This window comes from Gekko japonicus, unplaced genomic scaffold, assembly GCF_001447785.1.
Source record: "Gekko japonicus isolate JY-2015 unplaced genomic scaffold, Gekko_japonicus_V1.1 scaffold7755, whole genome shotgun sequence".
Classification (NCBI taxonomy): domain Eukaryota; kingdom Metazoa; phylum Chordata; class Lepidosauria; order Squamata; family Gekkonidae; genus Gekko; species Gekko japonicus.
The window spans coordinates 1-4,891 of record NW_015168264.1 but is presented as its reverse complement, the minus strand read 5'-3'; positions in this window follow the sequence as shown (position 1 = coordinate 4,891).

Here is a 4,891-nt window from a genome sequence, read left to right as displayed (position 1 = left end):
TGGCCTTCTTGCAACTGCGCCAGGACAGGCCACTGGCTCCCTCCTGTCTCACCCTGATCTAGCCACAGGAACCCATGCAATGGTCACCTCCAGAATGGATCACTGCAACTCGATCTACGTGGGCCTACCCTTGAGGCAGACCCAGAAACTCCAGCGGGTACAGAACGCAGCTGTGTGGGTCCTCACGGGAACACCGCATACGGCACACAATTATCCAGTGTTGCAACAGCTGCACTGGCTTCTAGTAGAGCACCAGATCAGGCTCAAGGTTCTGGTGTTGACCTCCAAGGCCCCTAACGGTCTGGGACCAGTGTTCCCTCTAAGCTGAGTGAGTGTGAGCCCGCTCACAGTTTTCTAGCCTCCGGCTCACACATCTTTGTCTCAGCTCAGAATGGAGGGTTCCAGAGCAAACTAATGTATGCAGTAGCCAAATAATAATGCCTTCTACTGCATAATAATGCAGTAGCCAAACCGCTTGCTCACATCTTTAATGCCAGTAGCTCACAAATTTGAGTTTTTGCTCACAAGGCTCCACAGCTTAGAGGGAACATTGCTCCAGAGCAAAGTAATTTATGCAGTAGCCAGATCGCTCACTCACCACTTTAGCCAGTTTGGTGTAGTGGTTAAGTGTGCGGTCTCTAATCTGGGAGAACCGGGTTTGATTCCCCACTCCTCCACTTGCACCTGGCTGGATGACCTTGGGCAAGCCGTAGCTCTGATAAGAGCTGTCCTTGAAAAAGAGCAGTTTCTGTCAAGAGCTCTCTCAGCCTCACCCACCTCACAGGGTGTCTGTCTGCTGTGGGAAGGGAAAGGAGTTTGTGAGCCGCTCTGAGACACCTTTGGGTAGTGAAGGGCCATGGGGTATAAATCCAACCTCTCTCTCTAATGCCAGGAGCTCACAGAGTAGAATTTTTGCTCACAAGACTCCACCACAACTTAGAGGGAGCATTGTCTGGGACCCATGTATCTTCGGGAGTGCTTCCCCTGGTACGCCCCAAGGAGAGCATTGCACTCATTAGATCAAAGTCTGCTGGTGGCCCCCGGCCCAAGAGATATCTGGCTGTCCTCGACCAGAGGCAGGGCATTCTTCACCCCGGCTCCAGCCCTGGTGGAACTCTCTGCCAAATGACACCCATGCCCTGCGGGACCTGACACAGTTCCGCAGGGCCTGGAAAGCAGAGATTTGGTTGAGGACAGCAAGGGATCCATCCTTTCTGGCACTCCCACCCCCTGCCTCGCTTTGAGTCCCATGGCTCCATCAGGAACATCTTAGTGCCACCCAGGGCTTTTTTTGTAGAAAAAAGCCCAGCAGGAACTCATTAGCATAATAGGCCGCACCAGTAGCAGAAACCCATTAGCATATTAGGCCACACACCCCTGATGGTGCAGCTCACTAGCATATTAGGCCACACCCCCATCCACCCCCCCATGCCTTATATGGCTTCCCCGGACGCCCCGCAGCTGCGGGGAACCTGGGCAAGCCAGCCCTTGGACAAACCGGGGAAGGCACGGGGAGGCATTTAAATGCCCCCCCCCGAACCTTCCAGTCCCCTCGGCCCACCCGCCTCGGAGACGCTGGGGGGGAGGGTCACTCTCAGGCCTTCCCTCTGTAGCCACGCATACACAGAGGTTTTGGCTGTAGTGGGCGCGGCCAACTCTGAAGCCAGCCGGAACACCGTTCCTGTGCGTTCCTGCCCAAAAATAGCCCTGGCGCCACCATAGAATACTGCTGTGTTTTTATCTCTTTTAATTTGCGTAATGATGTCGTATTTGTTATCCTGTTGTATACCGCCCTGAGACCAGTTTTTCGGGGAGGGGGGGCGGTTTAAAATCGAATCAACAATAATGGTGGCCTCCCCTTTAGGGTCTCTGTAGTAGCCCCCCCCCCCCCCCGGCATACCTCAGGGACAGCCACCTTCTCCCTTAGGTTTTGTTGGAAACTTTAAGAGGAGCCAGGAGCACTTTTCTTCTCGGCATGTGTGACGTTCAAGCAACAAGGGAGCATTTTCAGTGGCAGTGTTCCCTCTAAGCTGAGTTCGTGTGAGCTAGCTCACAGTTTTTTAGCCTCCAGCTCACAGATTTTTGTCTTGGCTCAGGAAGGAGGGCTCCAGAGCAAACTAATTCATGCAGCAGCCAAATCGCTCGCTCACCACTTTAATACCAGTAGCGCAAAAGGCAGAATTTTTGCTCACAAGACTCCACAGCTTAGAGGGAACATTGCTGCCCAGCAACTTTGGAGAATGGTTGGTTCGTTTTCCCCCCCCATGGAGAGCCACATACCATTTCCCCTCCTCCAGTGAGCACTCCGTGGCTATTGTCATGTTTTCTTTTACAATAGTCCACCCACACAAGTCATTTTGTGCTGATGTGGAGCCAGATCGCACGGTAACAGGACAGAAGTGAAACTGAGGCCCAGGCTTCCAGAATCTGACAGCTCTTCAATGAGCCACACTTGCTTGCGGGACAGAAGGCATTATTATTGCACGGAAGCAGACGACCAGCAGCAGCTCATCCGACATGGTTCGCCTGGCACCTCGGTGGCTCCTGCCAGTCCCCTACCCTGAGCCTCGGGGCAACTGGCTTGTGGGTCCCTCTCCTGGGCATATAGGAAATGCATGCACCAAATTCATCACAGCTCTTCATTTCCGCTAGTGAGGAAACTGGTGGAGTGGCCAGGCAAGGCGGGGAGAGTGGAGACGGAGCGCGTGAGGGATGGAGCTCACCTCATCTGCTAGCAGATCTCTGTGGAAATTATCCAGTCAGGGGTCATTTTGTAGAAAAAGAGGAGCAGGAGCTCATTGGCATAACTCATTAGCATAGCTTATTTGCATCACCGGAAGTGTGTCAGAAGGCAACACCCACCGCTCAGGCTCCTCCACTGGACTGTTTTGGATTGCTTGCCATGGGGGGGGGGAGAAACGTGCAGATCTGTCCTCGCAGAGGAGGGAGAGCTCGTACCTGAATAAAACTTGGTCTTAAAGGTGCCACTGGACTGTTTTGGACTGGGGGGCCAGGGGGGGCTCTGCAGCTTACCTGGCTGCTTCTTGCTCTGACTGAGGGCTGCTGGGAGCAGGGGGCGGGGCTTGCTGCATGTGCCCGCCCCCTGGGCTCCTTACTGCCGGAGCTGCGCTCCTGTGCGCTCCCGCAGGAAAAGACCCCTGAGAATAACTATGCCACCATTGCTGCATCAGCATTGTAAAGCTGTAGAATTTGGTTTCAGGATTTGCTTGCAGAATTTACAAGCCAATGCCTCCCCTTGCCCCAGTCCTTGGATCTTTCGAAATCCTTACTGGCCACACTGCCTGCTGTCTTGAAAGGACATGCCCTTTATGATCCCAGAACTGACAGCCCTGGGACTTCCCTAGCAGCACATGGCTTGACTCATTTGCTCGAGTTATCTAGAGCTGTTGCTCGACAGCCATGTTGTTGGTGCCTGTTTTCTGCTTTTGGCACATGGGGGAGGGGGTGTGTCTAGATTTTCTGAGGCGATCTGGGGAATTATTGGTGAAAATGGGCAGTAACAGACAAGCTCAGACTACACTACAGTTTGGTGCACGGACTCTAATCTGGGAGAACCGGGTTTGATTCCCCACTCCTCCACTTGCACCTGGTTGGATGGCCTTGGGCAAGCCATAGTTCTGACAAGAGCTGTCCTTGAAAAAGAGCCGTTTCTGTCAAGAGCTCTCTCAGCCCGACCTACCTCACAGGGTGTCTGTTGTGGGGAGGGGAAGGAAAAGGAGATTGTGAGCCGCTCTGAGACTCCAAGTGAAGGGCAGGGTAGAAATCCAATCTCCTCTCCTCCTCGTCCTCCATACCAAGCGTTATGGGAGTTCTAGAAACACGGTACTCTACTTTTGTTGCTGTCTCAGGACTGGACTTTGTCCTTTCCAGGCCATACAGTTCTATTGCAAATGGTTGTCTCTCCTTATTTTGGACACTGCACCACCAATGCTCCCTATAAGCTATGGAGTCTCGTGAGCAAAAATTCTACTTTGTGTTCTATACTGGCAGGGCTCTTTTTGTAGAAAAAGCCCAGCAGGAACTCATTAGCATAATAGGCCACACCGAACAGCAGAATCCATTAGCATATTAGGCCACACCCCTGATAGCACAGCTCATTAGGCCGCACCCCCATGTTACCAGAAGTGTGGTCACCCAGCCACACCCACCTTTTGCTTCTTATTCTGTTGACCTTGTTTGTGGTCAAAACCCAGGGCCTTTTTTTGTAGCAGGAACTCCTTTGCATGTTAGGCCACACACCCCTAATTAATGTAGCCAATCCTAATGAGTTCCTGCTGTTGGGTGTCGCCTATTATGCTAATGAGTTCCTGCTGGGCGTGGCCAACTCGGGAGCCAGCCGGAACTCCGTTCCTGTGCGTTCCTGCCCCAAAATAGCCCTGTCTACTGGCATTAAAGTTGTGAGTGTTTGATTTGGCTGCTGCATAAATTAGTTTGCTCTGGAGCCATCCCTCCTGAGCTAAGACAGAAATCTGTGAGCTGGAGGCTAAAAAACTGTGAGCTGGCTCACATGAACTCAGCGCGCCACCCCCTTACGTGGGGTTTTTGAGACTGATCTCGGGTGGGGGCTGAGAGCACCCGCCTGATCATCTCTGCATTGCCAATCTCACTCCCTTTGTATCTTCTACCAACTCTGGCCTTGAGATGTTAAGCACTACAAACTGTCCTGTTATTACTGCAAAAATATGCAAATACACAGAATGCCCAACATTTATTTCAAATATAGAACGTGGATTCCCTGGGACGGTATTTCGAGTTGGGACGGGAGACCGGCGAAGAGGGCAGGCAGGCAGCCTTACCATCGCCTAGCGTAAAGTGGCTGTTTGTGGCATTTTGAGAAGGGTGAGGACTCGCAGGGCTCTTTTTGTAGAAA